This window comes from Scyliorhinus torazame, chromosome 15 (genome assembly GCF_047496885.1).
Source record: "Scyliorhinus torazame isolate Kashiwa2021f chromosome 15, sScyTor2.1, whole genome shotgun sequence".
Classification (NCBI taxonomy): domain Eukaryota; kingdom Metazoa; phylum Chordata; class Chondrichthyes; order Carcharhiniformes; family Scyliorhinidae; genus Scyliorhinus; species Scyliorhinus torazame.
In genome coordinates this window covers 16,692,805-16,717,563 of record NC_092721.1, presented here as the reverse complement: position 1 = coordinate 16,717,563, position 24,759 = coordinate 16,692,805, and the positions used below count along the sequence as shown (strand labels likewise).

The 24,759-nt window shown below is 46.9% G+C and overlaps 2 long non-coding RNA genes across 2 annotated transcripts in view; both read left to right on the top strand.

Moving 5' to 3' along the window:
- Positions 1-24,759, top strand: part of LOC140391363 (uncharacterized) — a 96,576-nt gene that overhangs the window by 24,240 nt on the left and 47,577 nt on the right. The gene's annotated exons all lie outside the window — the stretch shown is intronic.
- LOC140391535 (uncharacterized) overlaps positions 1-24,759 on the top strand; it is a 56,612-nt gene that overhangs the window by 7,882 nt on the left and 23,971 nt on the right. Inside the window, exon 2 of the long non-coding RNA XR_011935103.1 lies at positions 23,113-23,285. This is a non-coding gene — a long non-coding RNA (uncharacterized lncRNA). The remainder of the gene's footprint in view (positions 1-23,112; positions 23,286-24,759) is intronic.

The following is a 24,759-nucleotide window of genomic DNA, read 5'->3' as shown; positions in this document are numbered from 1 at the left end:
CGCTCATCCCCAAGGAGCCTCGCACAACTAAATTGTCAATTATTCCTTTCTCATTACACAATACCCAGTCTAGGATGACTTGTTCTCTAGTTGGTTCCTGAACTTACTGGTCCAGAAAACCATCACGTAAACACTCCAGCAATTCTTCCTCTACGGTATTGTTACAAATTTGATTTGCCCAATCTATCTGCAGATTAAAGTTACACATAAAAATAAATGTTCCTTTATTTCATTTGTCTCCAGATTCCTGTTTAATAGCATTCCCAGCATCACCACCACAATTTGGGGACCTATATACCACCCCCACTAACCTTTTTTTGCCCCTCAGTGTTTCTCAGCTCTATCCATACAGATTCCACATCATCGGAGCTAATATCCTTCCTTACTATTGCATTAATTCCCCCTTTAAACAGGAATGCAATCCCACCGCTTTTTCTTTTTTGTCTGTACTTCCTAAATACTAAATACCCCAGTATGTTCAGTTCCCATCCCTGGTCACCCTGTAACCATGGGTCCATAATTCTGACTATATCATACTCGTTTACATCTATTTGCATGATTAATTCGTCCACTGTATTGCGAATGATCCATGTGTTGAGGCACAAAGTCTTAAGTCTTGTCTTTTTGACATTACTTGACCCATTCCAGGCAGCACAGTAGCATTGTGGATAGCACAATTGCTTCACAGCTCCAGGGTCCCAGGTTCGATTCCCGGCTTGGGTGACTGTCTGTGCGGAGTCTGCACATTCTCCCCGTGTGTGCGTGGGTTTCCTCCGGGTGCTCCGGTTTCCTCCCACAGTCCAAAGATGTGCAGGTTAGGGTGATTGGCTGTGATAAATTTTCCTTAGTGTCCAAAATTTCCCTTAGTGTTGGGTGGACGTGTGAGCTTGGGGCTTGGGTAGAGTGCTCTTTCTAAGAGCCAGTGCAGACCCGATGGGCCGAATGGCCTCCTTCTGCACAGTAAATTCTATGATTCTATGATTCCCACTCACTGAGGCCCTGCTTTATTCTGGCACTTGATTTCTCTAAATAAATAAAATAAGTAAATAATCTTTTATTGTCACAAGTAGGCTTACATTAACATTGCAATGAAGTTACTGTGAAAAGCCCCTAGTCGCCAGATTCCGGCGCCTGTTCGGGTACACGGAGAGAAAATTCAGAATTCTCAGCTGGTATAGGAATTGAACCCACGCTGCTGGCCTTGTTCTGCATCACGAACCAGCTGTCTAGCCTACTGGCCCCAGAAAATCACTGCGCTTATTCCCCTCACTGTCTTTTGTTCTTGTCCTTGATTTCCCCACCTCTGACTCCTTGCATAGGTTCTCAACCCCCTGCCATTTTAGTTTAAACCCTCTCCAACCACCCTAGTAAATACTAACGCGAGGACATCAGTCCCAGTCCTGCCCAGGTGTAACCCGTCCAGTGCGTACTGGTCCCTCCTCCCTCAGAACTGGTCCTAATGCCCCAGCAATCTGAAACCGCTCCCCTCGTACCATCTCTTCAGCTACATATTCATCCGATATATCCTGCTATTTCTACTCTGACTAGCGTGGGACACTGGTAGTAATACTGAGATTGTTACATTTGCAGTCCTACTTTTCAACTTACTTCTCCTTAAATTCTGCTTTTAGGATCTTATCCCTTTTTTTTACTTATGTCAATTGTACCAATGTGTACCACGCGCACTGGCTGTTCACCCTCCCCTCTTCAGAATATCCTGTAACTGCTCTGAGACATCCTTGATCCTGGCACCAGGGAGGCAACATACCATCCTGGAGAAATGCCTATCTATTCCCTTCACAATTAAATCCCCTATAACTATTTCATTCCCACACTTTTTCAACTCCTCTCCTGTGCAACAGAGTGAACCATGGTGCAAGGAATATGGCTGTTGCTGCTTTCCCCGAGACGTCATTCTCCGCAACCGTAAGAAAGCGGTATATCTGTTTTGTAGGGGAATAGCCACAGGAGGTTCCTGCACTGCCTGCCTAGGGCTCTTGCTCTGCCTGGTGGTCACCCATTCCCTTCCTGCCTGTGAACTCTTAGCCGGCAGTGCGACCACCTCTCCATTTGTGATAGTCACAATACTCGCCGCCTCGTGGATGCTCTATGGTGTCTCCAGCCACCGCTCCGGCTCTGAAAACCAGATTTCCAGGAGCTTCAGCTGGAGATATTTTGGGTGTGTATACGAGCTCCGGGCACTGGAAATGTTCCCAGCTTCCCACATAAAGAAGGACGAGCACACCACAGCTTTGAGCTCTCCTGTCATGACTTACCCCTTTAAATTAAATTAAACCGTTTGGAAGATACTTAATATAAAATAATATCAATTACTCTGAGCCCCTTCTTCCCTGTTGCTCGTTGTTATAGAATAGAACTCCTTCAAACAATGAACCACAAAATAAGACCTTAAAAACTATAAGTAATAAAAGTCTAATTCTTTTAAACTGCAATGGATATAGGCCCAACCTGCAAAATCTTTCCTCATAAGACAAACCCCTCATCCTAGAAATCAGCCTAGTGCCCTTTTTTGCAACTGCATCCAATGTTAATAATAATAATAATCGCTTATTGTCACAAGTAAGTTTCAATAAAGTTACTGTGAAAAGCCCCTAGTCACCACATTCCGGCGCCTGTTCGGGGAGGCCAGTACGGCCTCTCCTTCAGCAAGGGTACCAAAACCGTACACAGTACTCGCGCTGTGGCCTCACCAATACCCTGTACATTACAGCAAGACTGATATTTCCATAAAGCACATGCATGCCATACATTCCTCTAAAACAAAATGTTTCATTGGTCACAAAGTGTTTTGGGATGTCCTGAAAGATGCAAAAGATGTGATAGAAAGAAAGTCTTCCTTTCATTTGATCCATTTCAACCCATGAGACAAAATTATTTCAATAAATTCTTTCTCAGATGCCCTCAGATTGTTTACCTAACCTCGCCTCCAACATGCTTAGCCCCAATTTTCCAAATCCGCCCTTCTGATGCAGAGCCTGATGGAAGTATCTATTGAGCAATGGTGAGCGAGCTCCCCTCAACTTTCCATCAATGAAAATAATGTGTTGAAAAACAATTGGAGGCCCTCCCAGGGTTTTTTAACGTTCATTCCGAGTGCACAAAGGATAGCAGCCACAGAAAGCCTTCGGAAAACCATCTCTTTTATATCAGTCATTTTCTTTCATACGACCTAGCAGCTCAGGAACCCTCCAACATGCTCGACACAGAACTAATTACTCACAGTCTGGAAGGCTGAATTCTTTTCACAACTATTTTGTGTTCACATCTTTTTTGCAAATGGTTAAACAACGTAGCATCCAAAGAACTCTGCTGTCCACAGCCCTTGACTTCATTTCAAATGAAGAATTATTTTCTTCATAATTTCAACCCCTGCTCAAGGAGCTGCGTTGAATTTATTTGTGTCCTTTAATTCTGCACTGGTGCTTCCAGTACAATAACCATTAGTTGAAATGGCTTTATGACAGATTGGTTTCATCTGAGCTAAAAAGGCTGGGTAAGGAAGTTCAAATAGCAGATGTGCTTACATATGCTTCTTAGAATAAAGAAAACTGACATGACAAGGCCATATTCTGAGAATTGTGTGTAAGAATTACTGTAATTCTGACTTATGTACTATATGCTATTAAGTATGCATGAATCACTTTATAATAGCTGGTTAGAGTTTGTTTTCTAATTCTCTGGTCTTAATGCTAATGAATATAATTAAGCTGCTTCACCTCAGCTAAGGACTGAGTAATGAAACAGACAGGCTTGAAACTGAACGCTCAGGAAAGTCGTACAGGATGAATGAGAATCTACACATTTGACTGTTAGCATTAGATCCACAAAAAACAACTTCTCGAGAAACAAATCAGTAAACGTTGACAGTACATGATCCTTGTCACGAACCAGAGTTACATTTGAAAATAAAATTGTAGAAAACCACAGCTGCAGAATCGCCATTGCCGATGATGCTTTATTCAGCAGGAAATTATCGAGCAGAAGCCACAACGCCAATAAAGACAGGATTTACCAGCGCCACCATGCTCTTGAGGTTTCCCCACCTACCTTTCTGCTCTCTATGCACAGGATGTCCAAGTGCTTTATTAGGCACCAACACTTTGTCCGGATAAGGACAGAATGAACCAGTTTATTGGCATGAATTTAATCCTGCACTCGCCATCCATGGATCAGTGGCGGGAATGGAAAATCCCGTGAAATATCAGGAAACACAATATCATGTTTCACAATTTTCCCTGCCCCTCGCTGGCGATGTCGTGAGGTTCACGGCCACAGAGGGCATGAACTTCATATTAATACATTTCAATAAATGTACATATTATGAGAGGACCCCCCTCCCCGTGCCAGAAATGCGGGGGACAGAAATTAGTCCAGCCATGGAAGGAAAGGGACATGCCTGGGACTGTTGCTTCACAGCGCCAGGATCCCAGGTTCGATTCCCGGCTTGGGTCACTGTCTTATGTGGAGTCTGCATGTTCTCCCCGTGTCTGCATGCGTTTCCTCCGGGTGCTCCGGCGCCCTCCCACAAGTCCCTAAAGACGTGCTTGTTAGGTGAATTGGACATTCTGAATTCTCCCTCTGTGTACCCGAACAGGCGCCGGAGTGTGGCGACGAGGGGGGCTTCCACAGGAACGTCATTGCAGTGTTAATGTAAGCCTACTTGTGGCAATAATAAAGATTATTAGATGTGGAGGGGTGCTTCACTGCGTCGTGCAGGGGAGGTACCAGCCATGCTTACACGGGTATTGGTGGGGGGTTTCAATGCCAGCAGTGGATGTGCTGGTGGGTCTTGCGCGAGGTAGTGGAATACCAACGTGGTTTGTCGGGGGGGGGGGGGGGGGGGGGAGGGGGGTGAAGATGGGGGTGAGCACCCAAGATATATGTGATGGGGGCTGGAGGCCGCAAGGCAGCAGCACTAATCGGGGGGCTTCCCCCCCCCCTCCCACACCCGTAAACCAGGGCCACTCATTTCCTTTCATTTAAGAGGCTCAAGATTTCACGGGAAAACTGGCCTGTGAAACTGGGGAGATGCACCCCAGTTTTCTGCCTACGTCTGACCTTTGCCAAATTCTGGTAAGATTGCGCCCTATGCCTCACCTCACTCCTGCCGAGCGACAAGGTGGCGCAAGACCAGCAAAGCTATCGTCTGTCAGAAGCAATGCCTCAAACAAGCATCACCTTTATTTCCTGACACAGCCTTGCAATATATGAAAAAACTTTAGCTCTCGTGTGTCAGAGAATTAAAAGCATTGAAGAAGATACACAGTGAAAATCAGATGGCACCAGATGTTAGATTGTTATGCATGAGGCCAGGGAAGCAGATGCCGTCAAAGAAACCCACAGCCACTGCCTTAGTAAGTCCTGGTTGAGCAAGTAGTCAGGTTGCTTGTCATCTGCAGCAAAGCTATCTGCAAGCAGGCCGTGTCTACCATAGGGAAGGCACTGTGAACAACAGTGAAAGCCACTGTGCTCGGAAGAAAGGTCCTTGATCTGAATGTTAACTCTGCATCTCTCCACAGGCGTTGCCAGACCTGCTGAGCATTTCCAGCAGTTCTTGTTTTTCACTCAGATTTCCAGCGTCAGCAGAATTTTCCTTTTGCTTCAATCAAAGTCACTGCCCACCATGATGAACATTAATGTCCCCTTGTTCTTCCATGCTGGTACGGGGAACATCAAGAGAATTAAATAACTCTCTGCCAAAATGCATGGATGGCATAGTGGCACAGTGGTTTGCACTGTTGCCTCACCGCGCCAGGGACCCGAGTTCAATTCCGGACTTGGGTGACTGTCTGTATGAGGGGGCGGGGGTCTGAGCTTACGTAGGGTGCTCTTTCAGCGGGTCGATGAAGATTCGATGGGCCAAAGGCTTGTGATTGACGCATTGATTGACGCATGGGGGAAACCTTCGAGTCCCAGCCCATGCGGGAATTGTCACGGGCGGGACGCACAATTTGACATTGGGTGGGAATTTCTAGTCTTGGGCTTGACAGGACCAGAAACTGTCACCCAATGTGATCAAATTTCACCGTCACCAGTGGGGTTTTCCCAAAATAGAACAGGTCATTGTAGGTTCCAAGTTCCTGCCCTTCCGTCTTCTTCCTCTGGCACCATCGACTCTTTCATTTCACCCAGTTTATGGACCAGGCATCTGAAGGCATGACCTTCAATAGGAGAGCAAATCAATACCATGGAAGGCCAGAATTGGAGAAATGCAGAGTGCTGTAGGGCTGGAGCAGGTTCTGGCAAGAGGGAAGAGAGAGGCATGGAGATGTTTGAAAACAAGGATGATAATTTTTAAATATACTGCACACGGGAGTGAAGCATATTCTTGCACTCTGGAATCCTCGAGGCCGCGTAGACCTCAGAAAGCCATACAATAATTGTGCCAACCAACTGGAACAGCACCATTTATATCATAGAATGGTTACAGCCCAGAAAGAGGCCATTCAGCCCATTGGGGCAATGCTGACTCAATGCAAATAAACTGACATGCCCTTATTGTCATAATATACACCAGTATATCATGGTGCAGACACACACTGGGACCAATCAACACACACAACACCGCAGCCAATCACCAGTGAGAGCACACGCACTATAAAGACAGGGGACATCAGAGTTCCTGCTCATTCGAGTAGCAGCTAGCTAGGAGCACAGAGCTCACAGCCTGCAGTACAGACATTCACCATGTGCTGAGTGCATCAAGTGGTTAGGACAAGGCAAAGGTCTTTAGTTAAAGCTGGCATTGTATTTATGAAATTAAATGAAATGAAAATCGCTTATTGTCACAAGTAGGCTTCAAATGAAGTTACTGTGAAAAGTCTCTAGTCGCCACATTCCGGCGCCTGTTTGGGGAGGCTGGAACGGGAATTGAACATGTGCTGCTGGTCTTGTTCTGCATTGCAAGCCAGCCGTCTTAGCCCACTGTGCTAAACCAGCCCCTGTACCCACAGTTCAAGTATGTTTAAATAGTTAATCTCTTAATAAAATAGTGTTGCACTACTTCAAGTGTTGGTGACCTGTATGTGATCCAGAACACCCAACACATCACTTATGAGGTGGGGTGTGGTGGTTCGACAACCCCATTATTGGTGAGATGGGGCATTGGGACAATGCTGACTCAATGCAAATAAACTGACAGGCCCTTATGAAGTGGGGTGTGGAGGGTTCTATGACCCCCTTATTGGTGAGATGGGGCGTTGGGGGGAGGGGTCCGGAGGCCACGCTGGAGGGTCTAAAAATGGCGCCCCAATCTCTGCCTACACTGGTGAGTGAGCCTGTTAGCGCAGGAAATGGGACTAAGTGCAGCTTTAGCGCTCCTTGCCATGGCCCAGAAATGAAACAGAGCCCCGTTTAATAGTGGGGTTGTTCTCGGTGCTGCCAGAGCCAGGGAACAACCGGCCAAACGCGTTCGACACGGGTCTCTGTTTCATTTACGTTAAATCGGGTCCATGACCTCATTGAGTGGCGGAGCAGCCTCGATTGGCTGAGGGGCCTACTGCTGCTCTTATGTCTTACGGTCTTCGGTTGCAGCAAGCAGCATGATTATCATTGTTCATCAACTCCGCTTTCCTGCCTGATCTCCCGCCCCCATAACCCTCCACTCTCGTGTCGATCAAAAACCTACAAAACTCCACTTTGAGTGTATGAATTGACTGCAACCTACACTGCTGCCTGGGGAAGGGAATTCCATAGACAAACCACCCTCTGCAAGAAAAGACTTTTCCTCATCTACTCAACCTTTCTTCAAAATCAGCCTCAGCGCCATTGACGAATGTTGGAGGATCTTCACCACTAAAACGCCTACCCTCACAAAATTTAGAAAGTGAATTAAAGACATTCATGCTGACCCATAATCATTTTGGTGATTGGCAGGCAGAGAGCGCGGTGCATTTCAATTTTGCAGCCATTGACAGATGGGACCATTCAGAAGATGAAATGAGGCAGTACATTGCTCGACTAGCCTGTTCTTGCAAGACCACTTTCTGTGAGCTTTGCTTTACTACGACAGGTGAAATGTCTCCCTGACTGGTGGGGTTGGAGCCCGTAGGTTGGGGGAGATGAGAATTTATGGCATCTTTATGGAAGACTGGGCTGGGAATCCTGCACTCGCAAAACAACAAAAGTGACCCCTGCTGAAGGTTCTTGCAATTAGTTACCTTGCAATGCAGTAAAGGCAGCGAAGTCTGCAATCAAAACATTTACAAATGTGGTACTGCACCAAATATTGCATTATATATCGGAAACAATCACATTAATTAAAACTTCATCAGCAATATTGGTCCTCTTATTGATGCAGAAAGGATTTGCAGTGTTATAGGGCTTAAGGTTACATTTGTTGCACAGCAGGAAATTATTCCTAACTTAAAGATTCTTAAATTACATAGATTGAAACACATAACAGCTTTGAAATGGCTGCTCGTGATAATGGCAGGATACTTTAATGTGTTTGCCTCATTCTGCTAAGCCCTGATTAATAACGGATGTCTCAATCAGTTTATTTTTCATGAGTTAATGCTGTGGTCTAAAATGCAGTCACAGAAAAGTCACGTTACGCTTTCCCACCAATAATCCCATTGCAGTCACTTTTGGCCAAAACTTTTTAAGGGAGAGTTCATTTTTGCCCAACCGATCACCCCCTTTTGAAAGATCCAACTACTTCCACCTGGATTTCTCGGCAAATCCCCTAACTTCCTCCCAGTTTCTACTCCGAAATAAATTTGCCGTCTGCATTTTTATTTGTTCCGCCCTCCTTTTTTAACGATATCTGATTTCCTTCCTTCCCAGAATGTGCTTTCATTTAATTAGTATTGTAATAGGTGTCACGCATTTAGAAACCTCTTTGTTTGTTCTCTCGTCTCCCCTCAATTCCATGATCCAAATGGGCCACCTGATATTATTGTTGCACTCAATTGGGCTGCTCAGCTTAAGTGAAGATGGTGGCATTGTGGTAATGTCACTGGGCTATTAATCCAGAGCCCCGGCTAATATTCTGGGGGCACAAGCTTGAATACCACCATGGAAGTCGGTGGAAATTAAATTAAATTAATACATTTTGATTTGGAAACTAGTCTGAGTGACTCTGACCATGCCTGCGATTTCTTTTTGCCCTGTCAATGGCGAGCATCATCGTGGCTTCTGTCCAGTTATCCCTGTCCCACCAGCGACATTGCCTGCCATCGGCGAGACTGGAAAGGCCCCCCCCCCCCATTCCCCATGAAACTATCATAAGTTATTGTTGCTGCAAATACTCATCTGGTCACCACCAAGCAACAGGGAAGGAAATATGTCGTCCTTACCCGGTCTGGTCTACATGTGACTCCAGGCCCACAACGAGGTGGTTGACTCTTGGCCACCCTCCGAAATGGCCACTCAGTTCGAGGGGAATTCAGGGGTCGGGTTACAAATTCTGGCCCGGCCAGCAATACCCACATCCCATGGATGAATCAAGAAAATGTTGCAAGTGCGAGAAAGCGACACCTAAGATGAAGACGCGAGAATTATTTTTTGAAAAACAAAAGCCCACTTTCAATCCGGTTGTTGCCATTTCCAAATGTGTCCCTCTCTCTGAGCACATGAGGAGCTAATAACCGATCAAACAGGGATGGTTGTGCTTTGGAACAGAGTTCCTCCTATGAAACTGTCGACATCGCAACATGCATTCCTCAGTAAACCTTTGTGAGGTTTTATGGTTTGTCATAAAGTATTCTTTCCCAATTGTTTTCCTTCCACAGTACACAAGGGCTGTAATTATGCAGCATCTGTTACGCTTATTACAGGGTTGCCATTAAAACCTCTCAGAAACCTTTTTATATATTTTTTTAAATCTCTGGATGTTTTCTTTTTCAAAAGCAACCGCATAGATAGGGGCGATCCTAATTCAACCAGGACAAATGGATTGCTCCTTCAGCAATATATCACCAGCCCCAAAAGGGTGATTGAATCGCTCGTTATATTTTTAAGTTCCTCCCTTTAAAAGCAGAAGATCCCTCAGCGACATCACATACCAAGGTTTTTTAGGAGGCAGCAGTGGCTTCGAGTTCGGTGGATGGTTTGCTGTCATCTTTAATATGGATCTGGAGACCTGAGGAACTCGTTATTTACTTCAGCCTGAGCCTTCTGACGAAGTCAGATACATGTACCGATCCATAAGCAAGGCCATCTTCCACACGTGTGAAAATTGTACACGGGAGAAACAAAAGGCGAGTTTGGCAGAGCAACATGTGTTTATATAAATATCCAAAATCTGTTTAACAGGAACATGATCAAACAATGTTTAATACCTAGCCACACAAGCAGATATTAGGGCAGGTAACCAAAACCTTGGATAGGGCGTAAGTTTTAGGAGCATCTTTAAGATGTATTGGAGGCGACACACTGAGACCTGACTCTTCGACAAAGAACTGGGCGACAGACTCCTTATTCTGTGGGGAGTTCCTGGCGAGGCATTCCCCATGGCTGCCGCGGAGTTCTGAAGGTGGTTATGAGGTAGAGCGGAGTCTTCAGAGGGCTGGTTGGGGGGGGGGGGGGGGGGGGCGGAGAGACGGAGGCTCCCAGAGCCAGCTGACATCGCAGGCAGAGGAAGAAGCCACGAGAAGAGTGAGAGTAGCAGCAGCAGCAGGCATCCTCAAACAGTGAGCTGCAGTGTGGTAGGTGGAGACGCCATGAATAGAACAGTCAGTCAGAGCCTCTGCTGGTGTCTGAAGGACATGTGAGGGGAATTGAAGCAGGTGTACAGCTGCTTGAGGTCAAGGAAGACTGTCTGGGCTGCACAGTCCAGTGGTTACGGAGCAGAGCTTGTGGAGTTCGCAGTTAATTGGAAGAATTTTTTTCTCATCCAGTACTGCCTGTCGAACCAGCAGCCTGATAACTTAGAGCTAGTGGAAGCGTGGAGAGAGCTGGCGGTGAGGTCAAGCTGGATGTTGTCGGCATACATGTGGAAACAGATGCTGTGTTTGCAGATGATGTTGCCATTGGCCAGCATTTGGATGAGAAATAGGAGGAGAACAAGGACATATCCCTGTGGAAGTATCGAAGGTAATTTTGCAGAAGCAGAAAGAGAAGCAATGCAGGTGATACTTTTGCTATGACTGAATACATAAGAATGAAACCAGATGAGAGCAATTCCACCCAATTGGATGCCAGTGAAGGGATGTCTCTTTGCAAGAAACTTCAGAGAGTCGTGAACACCGCCCAGTCCATCGCACGAAGCTGCCTCCCATCCATTGACTCCATCTACACCTCCCGCTGCCTGGGGAAAGCGGGCAGCATAATCAAAGACCCCTCCTGTGGTGATGTGCATCAATGTAAATGCATGTAGGCTAGCTAGACACTAGAGGGAGCACCAAAGACACCACACACACACACATTCAACCAATAGATCAGGTAGATAGGACACGACCAATGGACATTCACGATACACACGGAGGTGACACGACCACAGGGGGGCATTACACCAACCCATATATAAAGGACACCACACACATGATCTGCCTCTTTCCAGTGGAGACAGTCAGTGAGTACAGACACAGGGTTGATTCAATATTACACCCACCACATGGATTGCAGCAACTGGTTAGTCAGTCTGGGTAGCTATAGTAGGATTAGCAGTAGTGTCAAACCCGAGTAATAGAAGTTTAAATAGTTTAATAAACGTGTTGAAGTTATCTCCACGTCTGAACCTTCCTTTGTCAAGTGCACCACAAGGAAGCCGCTTATGTTACACCTAGAGCATAACAAATCATGGAACCAGGACTGAACTGTTTCAATCCAGACAGCCATACCTCAGCGTACAGTGACAACCAGCAACGAAACCTAGGCAAGATGTTCGAGATCCGGGTTCCGCAGCAGCTCCAGTGCCACGGCGATCTCCGCGAAAACTGGCGGGTGTTCCGGCAAATGTTTGAATTCTTCCTGGTAGCAGCCGACCTGGAAGACCTGGCCGATGCTGAAAAGACAGAGCTTCTCCTGACTATCACCGGAGCCAGAGCAGAAGAAATCTTTTAAAAATTCAAGTTCTCCAAAGGGCCAAACAGGAGCGATTTCCAGGCAGTCCTGGACAAATTTGGCAAATACTGTGAGGAAAACACACACCAACCAGCAAGAAAAGGTAAGAAAAGCGCCAGTGCTCACCACGATGCCGAGATCCCGGAGCAGAGAACAATTTTGATCGGCGGCTATCTTTCTAAAGGGTCTGCACTTGCACAGTTGCGCAAGAAGCGCACAGAATGGGAAGATCCGTTTGCCCATTCGCGAGACGCCGTGCATGCGCAATCACGAAAATGGCCATCCGTAAATGAACAGCGATCTGCGCATGCACAATCGCTTCCTACGTGCTGTGTCACATGCGTCATGACGTCAGAGGCCCCGGACCACGCCCATTTAAAGGGGAAAGGTCCCAAATCAAAGAAAAAATATTTTAAAGCCGTAAAACAACCTTCCTTCACCTGGAATGACAGCACAATGCCTCAAATTGAACCAGGAAATGAAATTAACCTCCGAAGAACCCTGCAACAAGCAGTTACCTACGCTCAAACCGATGATTCTGACCTTGAATACTTCGATACCGACCTTTACATTTTCTCTGGACCTCGCGAGCCCAATGCCAGCTCCGATGCAAACAGTGATGATATGGTTCTAAAAGACTATGACTCGGACAAACCTTTTACATTGGGAGGCTACCCCAGTACTAAATCCGAACGGCAACTAGACATGTTGCACATTGGCGACCCCCGTACTGAATCCGACGCAGACGCGGATTCGTTCTTCGGATTTGAGGACCTTCAGCCCAGCATATATGACATCCCGACGCGTGAGTGCAGGATTATGCTGCGGCCTGAAACCAAGAGACAGAGAACGGTACAAGCCCACAGAGAGTGGCCTGCTGCCACACAGATTGGTCCATGCACCGCTCAGGGTTCCTGACTCTATGAAAGAAGACACGCAAGACTCCACACCGCAGTCCTTGCATGAACAAGAAGTTACTCCAGTGTCACAAGCCTCCACAGCGAGCTCGTGGACAGACTCCACTATAGAAGCAACGCAAAACTCCGACGCGCAGTCCTTGCAGGAACAAGACCATAAAGGTCTAGCAACCTCTTCTGACCAACTAGCAGCAGACGATGCATGTTTGCCATGCTCAAGTAAACAGCAAGAAGACTATGACAGTCTACCACGCTCCAGTGCACAGCAGGACGACCATGATGGTCTATCATGCTACAGTGAAGAACAAAGCGACATTGACAGTCCAAGCCCAAATGAAGGACAACAGCAAGACAATGACAGTCCACCCACATTGCTTGCGTCACCAGATGAAGACTCTGACAATTTACCCAACCCAAGTGGACAACAAGCAGCTACTGAGGCTCTACCCATGGTATGTGAGACGAGTGACGACAGCATCCCACTTCCCATGCAAGATGTACAAAGTGACAGACCTCAGCTAGTGTGTACAGAGGCACTCGACGATCACTGTGAGACCACTGGTGACTCCGGTGACACCATGATACTTCCACCCTCATTCGCTCGAACCTCCCCACAAGTCAATGCATTCCTGCATGTTCCGACTCCAGACGTGCAGCTTCAAGAAATCTCAGCTGACTCCAGTGAACCTGCTAAGACTCCGGACAGGGAGCATCAACAAACCAACACTGACTCAGTTAAAACAGACCAGACTCCAGATGGGGAGCAACCAAACGCCGACTCTGATTCACGTAAGCCGGACTTTACTCCAGACAGGGAGTGCCGCAACCTCAGTGATGGCACGCTCAGGGTGACAGCAGATGCCACAACGACAGGAGATGGATCACTTAACAATTACACTGGGTCAGTAATAACAAGCAGCGGCTACAGTCCAAGAGGAATACACCAATATTCACCACAGCTATATCCACATATTTGTTTCCACACCAGCAGGGCAGCCAATGACAGCTCATGCTGGACAAACCCAGTATTCAGGCATGCAGCAGCCAGTAGTCTATGCAGCATATTCTCAAACAGGCCAGCACTACGGATTGCCCACCAATGGAAACAAGACCGAAGAGGACTACCGCAAGCGCCATCTGCACTACAGACTGGATGCCTTAGTTACAGCCCAGGATTTGCTGCACCCCAGCCTGGCCAGATGGCATATTCCTATTAGATGCAAGGTTCTAGTTTCACACCATCACCAATTCATGCGAGCAGCAATTCTATTTCCAATTCGACAAGCTTCAACGGTTCTCAGCAGGATCACCCTTCCAGCACAGCACGTGGCCAGAACCAGTATGTACAGTCTTATCCAACTTCAACATATGGCACATCCATGACCTCGAATGATACTGTTGATGGTACCTCTTCAGCATCAACACCTTATCAGCTACAAGATGCCATTCGGCAGCACCATCACAAACATCGAAAAAACAAAGGGACTCCAAATCAGACAGCGAAGTGATTTGACCACTTCTTGGTTCCTGTGGCACAGGGACGTTGATGGCGTTCATAACCAAGAGAGACATTTGACCATGATGATTGATGGTTTTTGGGACTCAGACAAATAATTTGGACTTATTGTTTAATCACTGTTCCCATGACTTGTATATACCTGAACCTATCTACCTGTTTTTTGTTCAATTTTCTCAAAGTGTGCAGAAAATATGTAACATATAAAAAAGGGGGATATGGTGATGTGCATCAATGTAAATGCATGTAGATTAGCTGGACACTAGAGGGAGCACCAAAGACATCACACACACACACTCAACCATAAGATCAGGTAGATAGAACACGACCAATGGACATTCACGATACACACGGAGGTGTCACGCCCACAGGGGGGCATTACACCAACCCATATATAAAGGACACCACACACATGATCTGCCTCTTTCCAGTGGAGACAGTCAGTGAGTACAGACACAGGGTTGATTCAATATTACACCCACCACATGGATTGCAGCAACTGGTTAGTCAGTCTGGGTAGCTATAGTAGGATTAGCAGTAGTGTCGAACCCGAGTAATAGAAGTGTAAATAGTTTAATAAACGTGTTGAAGTTATCTCCACGTCTGAACCTTCCTTTGTCAAGTGTACCACAAGGAAGCCGCTTATGTTACACCTACAACATAACAAATCACCTCCCACCCGGCTTACTCACTCTTCCAACTTCTTCCATCGGGCAAGTGATACAAATGTCTGAGAACACGCACAAACAGATTCAAAAACAGCTTCTTACCGCTGCTACCAGGCTCCTAAACGACCCTCTTATTGACTGACCTGATTAATACTACACTCCTGTATGCTTCACCCGATGCCGGTGCCCATGTATTTACATTGTGTACCTTGCGTTGCCCTGCCCTATTACGTATTTTCTTTTTATTTTGCTTTCATATACTTAATGATCTGTTTGAGCTGCTTGCAGAAAAATACTTTTCACTGTACCTCGGTACATGTGACAATAAACAAATCCAATCCAATGGAGGAGGATAAAGTAATCAACCATTACCAAGGCAGAACCCAGGTCAAGAAGGAGAAGGAGGGAAAATGTTACATCTGTAGCGAGGGTGGCATGTGTTACTTTGATGAGAGCCATCTCCGTACTGTCGCGGTGCAAAAAACTATTTTGCGGGATCAGACCTGGATTTGTGGGAAAGATGGGCATAAATCTATTTCTGAGGCAGCAACGCATTCAAGGAGTTTGAAGAAGAGACGGAAGTAGAAAACGACTCAGAGGTTTTCAAGGATGGAAGAGTTCAAGAATTTCATTGTGTGGATATGTTTGGTGATGGCAGATTTGAGGGCCGGGAGATGGGGGTGGGTGTTTGGTGACAGGGTCTGAGGAGAGAGAAGCATTAACACGTTAGCTAACCTGGAAGCCAGGAAGGAAAGTTGGAAATATGGAGCGGGTTTCTCCGTCCCGCCGCGTCAGATTTCTGGTGGGCACGCCTTCGGGATTCTCCGTTTTGCCGGCTGGTCAATGGGGTTTCCCATTGTGGGGCAGCCCACGCCGTCGGAAAACCCCCGGGCTGCCGGCAAAACGGAGAATCTGATGGCGGAGAATTCTGCCCGTGGACTTCTACGCTTCCAGAAGGTGGCTCAACACCTCTTTCGAAAAGGCAATTGAGGACTGAAAATAAACGCTTGTCTATCTAGTAACACCCACATCCGTTGCACAAATGAAAAAACAAAAACACTTTATTAAGATTCGGGTCAGAGATTTGTATCATCGATCGGATGAGCTCATGGAGTGCATGAGATGGGAGATGAGAGTAAGATGCTGGTTCCTTGCTAAGATAAGAACCAATCTGACAAGACATTTGATCCAGGGACCTGGAGGAAAAGCAGAATACGACAGAGACAGCTGATTGGATGGTCTCAGTCCACCATATCCATTCTTGAATTGGACGCGAGGAAGCAGAGATGAGGGCCATGCTGAGGGAATGGCCAGGGTGAGTGGGAGAGTATCGATTTTAATGGTAACTGGGTCATCAAATAAGGTGGTGAGGCTGTGGTTGATCAGGACTTGTGGAAATGTCTGGGTAAATGGAGGGTCAAAGCTTAGAAATTTGGGATTTTGAAAGTGCAGTTGTAGGTGAATTAGTAGAAAAGTTTTTCTCCACATGTGGATACAGAAGAAGGAAGGTGGAATCAGAAGGAAGGAAATGGAGTTGGGAATCTGGGGAATATGAGGAAGTGATCAGAGATGGCCCTATCTGCGATTTCCGCAATGGGAATCGTGAGGCCTCGCAAGATTGTAACATTAAGGCAATGGGCATAAATAGGGGCTGGAAGTTTATATAGAGATCAAGGGAGGTTACTTAGGCAGTGAACTCAGAGCAGAGAGAGAGAGCGTGCTGAGTTGAGACGCACGTCAAAATCACTGAAAATAAGAAGTTGCTCAGTGCAGTGGCTGAGGGTGGAAAGCAGTGACCTCGGTGATAACATTTTTGTGATCCTTGGGCGGGCAGTGGAAAAAGGGGGTGGTTAATGAGAGATGAGAGGGGTGGAACAAAGCAAAGTGCTCAAAGGAGGAGAAACTGTGAAATGAATAGTGAGCCAAACCAAGGTGTGATTTGGGGGTAAGAGCCACTCGGCTACTGCGGCAGCCTTTGTGGGCAAGTGGTGTATGGTATAGCCAAGTGGGCAAGCTTCATGGCATGTGAGGGAGGCGGGGCGGGGCAAGGTATTTGAATTCCTTAACCAGGTTAAGGCCACTATGTTGATGCAATCATTAACAGTCAGCTCCAGGCTGGTAAGGATCTAGTTCGCATTCTGGAGGGCAATGCAGATTGGGACGATGAAAACTGATCCACTGGCCGAGTTCACAGGGTTAGCAATGGCATGGGTAAACTGGATGGGGAGGAGATTGGCAAGACCAGCTCCCAGTGGGTACGCAGAGTGGAACAATCAGCAAGAGAATAGGGTTGAGCAGTTGGGATGTCTGTTCATGAGGAGCACAGCACGAGCCTCAATGGACCCTTCAGAAGATGCCAAGCGAGGCAGAGAGGGAAACTAACACAACAGTAAACAAACATAAAACAGCTTAAGATGTGTTTTCTTTACGTCTCTTGCTCCAGACACAACAAAACCTCCTGCACAAAGCCAGCCAGGGGAATTAAGTACGCTATGTGTAGTCATCGCAGGCAGCGCCAAGACAGTCGTTTAGAAAGAAGAATCATTCAATGATTCAAAAAAAAATGATTACATGCTGCATCCTGGTAGATCTCTCTGGCTCACATTATGTTCCAATGTTAGTTAAGGTCCATTAACATTGTGGCTCAGTGCATGTCACGTCATGGAACGACATTGAGTGTACAGCATAGAAACAGGCCATTCGGCCTGAATAGTCCATACTTGCTCCCTGCAATCCACCCCTCTTCATCCAACCCTATCAGTGTATTCATCTCTACTTTTCTCCATCATGCTCCCCCCCCCCTCCCCCCCCCCCCACCCCCACCCCCCCCCTTCCCTTTAGTGCCTTCTGGGAAACGGTGCCAAAAAACATTGAACTCTCTGTTTTAACATTTTGAGGGGTGATTTTCCTAGTTTGCCCTCCAGCTGTTGCAGACATGTGGAGCGAAATTCTGCCCCAACCCGCCGGCGGGATGCTCCGTTACGCCGGCCGGTCAATGGGGTTTCTCATTGTGGGGCAGCCCCACGCTGTCGGGAAACCCCCGGGCGCCGGCAAAACGGAGACTCCCACCGGCGGAGAATGACGCCCGTGATCTGACATTTTCCTCCACTACAATATTAAGGGCAGTTCTCACCTGACTGCCCAAGAGGTGTTACCAGTAGAGGAAGCAGGGTAGACTGATAGTAGCACAGTGGTTAGCACTGTTGCGTCACAGCTTCAGGATCCCAGGTTCAATACCTGCTTGGGTCACTGTCTCTGCGGAATCTGCACGTTCTCCCCGTATCTGCGTGGGTTTCCTCCGGGGGCTCCGGTTTCCTCCCACAAGTCCCAAAAGACATGGGGTTGGATTCTCCGTTTTTGGGACAATGTCCCCACGCAGTCGTAAAAACTGGAGTGAAAGGACCACATATTCCTAGCCCTGCAGGGGGCAAGCAGGTACACGGAGTAAAACTAGCAGCTTTTGTTGCAGATATGGGCCCCCTCACATCCGGGTCGGAGGCCGCGCATTGCATGGCAGTGGCCTCCAGTGGCCATGCTGTGCTCCATGGCGGACTCTGACCGCGGAGCTGGACATTAAAAATAGACGCCCCGAGCAGCATGGTGGCGCAGTGGTTAGCACTGCTGTCTCACGGCGCCGAGGTGTCAGGTTTGATCCCGGCTCTGGGTCACTGTCCAGGTGGAGTTTGCACATTCTCCCCGTGTCTGCATGGGTTTCGCCCCCACAACACAAAGATGTGCAGGGTAGGTGGATTGCCACGCTAAATTGCCCCTTAATTGGAAAAAATGAATTGGGTACTCTGAATTTTAAAAAAATAGACCCAACTCCCCGTCCCCGATCGGCCGTCCAACTGACCCTGGCCACTTGCCCAAACATTGCCTGGCCGCGTATAAGGCCCCCCCCCCCCTGCCCTCCGATTGGCCCGCCCCCGGCCAGAGTTGCCGCGGACTGAGTCCGCAGCCACCACGCTAGTATCCTGACGGCCAGGACCATGTTAGATCCACGCTGTCGGCACTTCGGCCGGTTGGGGGGCGGTGAAAGGCGGGGCGGGCCTCCAGCAATGGCCGCAGGTAGGTGATATGCGGCGCGGCATAGGATTCTCCGCCCCAGTGCCGGCCACAATTTTAGCGTCAGGATGCAGAGAATCCAGCCCTTGCTGTTAGGTGAATTGGACATTCTGAATTCTCCCTCTGTGTACCCGAACAGGCGCCGGAATGTGGCGACGAGGGGATTTTCACAGTAACTTCATTGCAGTGTTAATGTAAAGCCTACTTGGTGACAATAAAGATTATTACATAAAAATTAATCTTGTACAAACCAAAGTCAATCGGCGGGTGGATAATGGAAACTTCAGTTGACCACCAGTGGATGAATGCAACAATTATTTATTTACAGGCAGATGAGGATCTACAAGTGACTATTTTACAAACATAAAAAAGCAAAACGACAACTCCTACCCTCCTGCTGTCCAGACCTTGAATGTGGGTTTTAAAGGCCTGCTCTCCAGCTGAAACTGTGCTCGCCCTGATTCTATTGGCCGGGGAGTCACGCGGCCTCTGAGATTTGCCGAAATCTTAGACGAGGAGATCACGTGGTGTCTGAAGTTCACCGCAACAGGGGGCATGGAGGGATTTGAAATCCCGACTGTCAACCCAAGATAAGACAGTATACGATCAGGTGTATCATTGTTCAGATTTGGAATAAATATCTTTTTACTCCACCCCGACAGATCTTATCACCATCTTCAGGAGAACAGCTCCCTTCGCAAGCAAAGTGACATTTCACTCATACACTAGTGATCTGTCTTAACTGAGGTTACTGCCAAATTATATTCTGCGCACTCACTTTCATTAGGAACTGGGTTGAACTCATTCAGATATTTCACAGGGGGCTCTTAAAGCTGAGTGAGAGCAAATGCTTTCAAGCTCATCCGTCTGGTCTAGACTGCAACCACAATCTACCTAACAAACTGCACTGCCACAATCTATTCATGTGTCGCGTGTTGCAAATGGCTGTGTACTCCAGACAGGAGCATCTGATCCGCACACCATGCAGAATTCACAAACTCAGTCGGACGAGATGCTTAAACTGAGACCCCCATCTCGTCTCACAGGTGAACCAAAATGACTTTCATAGAATCTACAGTGCAGAAGGAGGCCATTCAGCCCAACGTGTCTGCACTGGCCCTTGGAACGAGCACCCCACTTAAGCCCCACACCTCCACCCTATCGCCCTTTATCCCGGTAACCCAGTAACCCCACCTAACCTTTATGGAAACTAAGGGCAATTTAGAATAGCCAATGCACCTAACCTGCACAGCTTTGGACTGTGGGGGGAAAACGGAGCACCTGGAGGAAACCCACGCACACACGGGGATAAGGTGCAGACTCTGCACAAACAGTGACCCAAGCCGGGTATCGAACCAAGGACCCTGGAGCTGTGAAGCAACTGTGATAGCCACTATGCTACCGTGCTGACCCTATTTTGATGCACTGTTCAACAAGGGCAGGGTGCTTTGTTCCAATATCCTGACCAGCACCTAAAAGCAGATCATCTAATCGTTATTGCATTCCTGTTTGTTGGATCTGGCTGTACACTAATTGGGTGCCATGTTTCCTCCATTAGAACAGTACACTACAGAATGTACTTGGCTGTTAGAAGTTTTGGGACATCATGTGGTTGTGAAAGGCAGTATATAAATGCAAACGTTTCTTTTCTTTAACCCACTTTGCTTCCAACCCCTCCTTTAAAACACTGCTTAAATGCTATCTCTATGGGCAGTACCGTAGCGCAGTGGGTAGCACTGCTGCTTCACAGCTCCAGAGTCCCAGGTTCGATTCCCGGCTTGGGTCACTGTCTGTGCGGAGTCTGCACGTTCTCCCCGTGTCTGCGGTGGGTTTCCTTCGGGTGCTCCGGTTTCCTCCCACAAGTCCCGAAAGACGGGCTTGTTCGGTGAATTGGACATTCTGAATTCTCCCTCTGTGTACCCGAATAGGTGACGGGGTGTGGCGACTGCAGTGTTAATGTAAACGTCATTGCAGTGTTAATGTAAGCTGACTTGTGACAATAAAGATTATTATTATAATACTATATTATTATTGAATACATGTTTGGAGACCTGTCTTAATATCGAGTTACGAGGTTCGGCGACACATTTTGGCTCCTGTGAATGCCACAGGGCATTTGCCTGTGCTAAAGGTGTTGCACAAAGACAGGTTATTCTGTTTCCTCATGCATGGTGGGCAGCATGACTGATATTTAAAATAAAGTGCGTTAGGATGGTACAGTGGCCCAGTGGCTAGCACTGCTGTCTCCAGCGCCAAGGACCCGGGTTCGATCCTGGTCCCGGGTCACTGTCCATGTGGAGTTTGTACATTCTCCCCGGGTCTGCGTGGGTCTCATCCCCACAACCCAAAAAGATGTGCAGTGTAGGTGAATTGGCCACGCTAAATTGCCCCTTAATTTAAAACAAAATGTGCGATAGTCCCTTGTATAAAATGGAAAGCTCTCACCCAATTTCCAATGCAAAATTCAATGTTTGCAAATTCAAAATGAGATAAAAGTGCAGCGAGCTGCATATTGGGCTTCTCTCTGATGCATTTTATTTTTAAAATGCAACTTTCAGGTGGTAAACCCCTTTATTTGATTTGGATGTCCACCAGAGGTTCAATACTGTGCCCTCAGATGTAACCCACATAAAATCCGCATCAGCAAAATGTTCGTATCCCTCCTCCTGCTGAGTTCCTTTGTGCCCTATTCTTTCATATCACATTTGTAAGGCATCATTTACCATCAGTTCTTTGTTGTGATACAGGAAAAGTCACAGGTGGCTCCTTGACTTTGAAGTCAGTGTGCAGGCCATAATTAAAACATGGCTGTTTCACATATTCCAGCGGTGTAGCCCTCAAAGAAATGCTGCACGGTTTCATTTCCAGCAAGGTGAAAAGTAACTGGAAATCTTTAAAACTGCCGACTGAAATACAAGTCAAACACAACACTCCACAGACCTAGCTGGATGTCAGTCAAGGACACATAAACCAACACAGACTGTTGCTTTGATTTAATATATAAACATATTTCCTTCTTGTCGTACAGCATTTACTACTTAAGCCGATTAGATCTTAATGTGATGTCATTAACTTAATGTGATCCTTCTGATCCCATCTTTTTTTTCCTGCATAATTTTTATTTCTGTAAAGTACTTTCAAACTAAGCTGCGGTACATAACCGGGGTCAGAGAAAGGCAGATTTTGTGTGAAGTCGTACGTAAAACCCCATCGTTTTCTATCGAAGCAAGGTATCTCTTTGCTAGAAATTTACCGATGACTTAGAATTTCTCCTGCTTCATTAAGCGCCCATTAAACCTTTCTCTCCAACATGACAGACACTGACAAAATGTTTAGGTGTGAGCGCTTTCTTTGCTGGCATTTTAATTGCAGACCTTTCAGGCGGAAGGTGAAAAGCAATCAAGGTTTGGACTCTTGGGCCGGGGTATTAACAGGGAGGTGGGCAAGGGTGTGGGGAACAGGGGGCAGAGCAAGGGGGACTAGACAAGACCTGGGACATGGAAGATCCTGACGATCCTACCTGCAGAGGCCTTGTTTCAATAACATCCCACCAGACAGTCGTCAGCCAGATCTCCCTCACCAATAAGATGGGCGGGGTAGGTCGTCAGAATTAAATCTGTAAACTTGAGGACAGCCAGGACCGCCAGAGATATCCCGTGGCACGAGTCAGTACATTCAGAAAATTCAAAAGATAAATCAAGCCTCCAGGGCACTCTGACTCTGAAATTCAGTTACCACATTATTGAGGAGCTTCATGTTCATTTTCAGTCTGACGTAAGTGTGTAAGTGAAGTGAAGGATGAGAAAAGGCTACTTTGACTATCAAAGCTCATCCATCTAGTACATTAACTCCCTCATTATGCTGTCTGATTGCATTTTAAATAACTCATGAGTTCTTGCCTCTATTACGCACTCATTAGGTTGTTCCAAACATTTATTGCTGGCTGAGTGAAGATATCTGCCCTGACAATTGTTCTAAATCCACGTCAACGTAACGTCTACTAGCCTCACAGAAAGTATGGAAATCCTCTTAGCTCTGCAATGTGCTGTGTCCTTTCAGTGGCAGGATATGCTGCAGCGGGTCCACAAGAAGGTAAGAATCAGGAGCGGGGGGGGGGGGGGGCGGGGGGCGGGGGGTAGGACATTCGGTCCATCGAGTCTATTCTACCATTCAACCAGGTCTTGAGCTACCTTCGACCTCAACTTCACCCTCCCTGTTATGGGCCAGGGTTTAGAGAACCCCAAAGTGTATCATGGAGTTCACCTGACCCACAACTTTTAATAGATTGTGGTATGGGGAGCACACGGCCCACTCTACAGGTGTGGTACAGCAGAAATGGAAAAGTATTTTTGAAAGCAAAACAATGTTTATTCTATGAGCTCAAGTTAACCTTTTTGGAACATACAGTGAATATCTTAGCAACCATTAATTCAAATACAACCCCCGAAGAAGACAACACTAAGTAATCCTTAACATCTTTTAACAGAAGCACATTAGGTTTACATTCACTACTGAGAACATTTATAATTCTGAATTCACCAAATGATCTTTTGATGGCAGAGAGAACAGCAGGACACCTGCTTGGTCTGGCAGAAAATGAAACTAGCAAACCCTGCAGCAAACAGCCTAAAACAAAAGTAAAAAGCTGACAGACAGCCCAGCTCCACCCACTCTCTGACATCACTGCAGTAGTAAACACCCATTTCTTAAAGTTACTCTCACTACAGATATTTATATACACACCCATTTATAAATGCCCATTTCTTAAAGGTACTCTCACATGACACTCCCTCACTATCCCCTTATCCTTTGATTACCTTCGTGCTCAAAAATCTAACCATCTCTCTCTGTTGCACGCAACGACAGGTCTCTGGGGCAGACAATTCCAAAGAATCACAAAGTTTTGAGTGAGGGAATTCCTCCTCACCTCAGTTCATGGTGTCTGACCTCTGACTGTGTGACAAGCGAAACATTACATTCGATCTTTTTTTTAGGTGGGAGAGGGATAGGTGAAATATGTTTGTTGCATCAGCACAAAATGGGCAAACATGGATGGTCAGCCAGTTTTACACCCACTTGACTTTCCTCTCGATTGGCTTTGAAGATGTGCAGATTCGATGGGTTGGCAGTGGTAAATTGTCCCTTAGTGTCCAAAAGGTTAGGTGGGGTCACTGGTTATGGGGTTAGGGTGGAGGCATAGGCTTAAGTAGGGTGCTCTTTCCAAGGGCCGGTGCAGTCTTGATGGGCTGAATGGCCTCCTTCTGCACTGTAAATTCAGTGAAGCTGTAACTATCAGGTGCCAGAAGACATCACTTTGGGAGTTCGGGTTCAGTCTCCAATACCAGCTAAGTGCCCTAGGAGAGGAGTCCCAGGTGTGGGACAGGTTGTTGAGAAAGCCCCGAAGAAACGCCCAGAGTTCTCTCGTACAAAATGATGGAGCATCCCTGCTCTAATTCTTCATAGAATTATGGAGAAACTTCACTGGCTTGAATGCAGGTACACTTGCTGCCCGCAATTGTAATCAGAAAGCTCAGAATGAGAAAGGAGTGGGTAATTGTAACACTCC